Here is a 718-nt window from a genome sequence, read left to right on the forward strand (position 1 = left end):
TGCCATGTGTTGGCACATGGTAGACGTTTACACTCTCCCCTGTATCTGAAGGCTTCCAAGTAGTTAGTACAGCAAGGCTGGTTTTCTTGAGGACCCTGAGTAGATCATATTGAACATTTGTTTATTGAGATGAGGGGGAAAAGGACATATATAATATGAATATTCTCTTGAAAGATGTCCATCCAAAGAGAGAAATCTTAAAGGGGAGAACCTCTCCCCGCATGAAGGGAACGGCTTTCAGGGGCTAAGCTAATGGTCTGCAGGCATGGAGTCTCTCCTCTGATCGGGGAAGGGGGGAATCAGATGACTCATTAGTATATTATTAGCCGGCTTTTTGGGAACAGGAGGAACCCTTGTTCCTTCAGCACTCACTCGGCTAGAGCTAATCCCCTCAGCCAGGGCAGAGAGCCACATTTATTCCTGGATGAGTTAGAAACCAAGTGCATTGTGTCTCAAGAATGCTTGGGAGGCAGTAATGAGGGCGGCTGGACTCCCCTTCCCCGAGCCTGGCCGTCTCCTCCCGAGCCCTTGTCTTCTGCTGCTGTTTGATGCCCGCCGTGCAAGGGGACCCGGGGCTCTAGCTTCACGGTGCAGTGCCGTCGAGGCCACTCTCTGCCAGAGCATGAAGTCAGCGTTTAGAGCAGATGCCTCCTAGATCAAGTGCTTTCTCCGTGTCCCGCTGTGGTGGGGATTAGGTGTCATTTCAAGCAAGGCACTC

Source organism: Panthera tigris, chromosome E1 (genome assembly GCF_018350195.1).
Source record: "Panthera tigris isolate Pti1 chromosome E1, P.tigris_Pti1_mat1.1, whole genome shotgun sequence".
Classification (NCBI taxonomy): domain Eukaryota; kingdom Metazoa; phylum Chordata; class Mammalia; order Carnivora; family Felidae; genus Panthera; species Panthera tigris.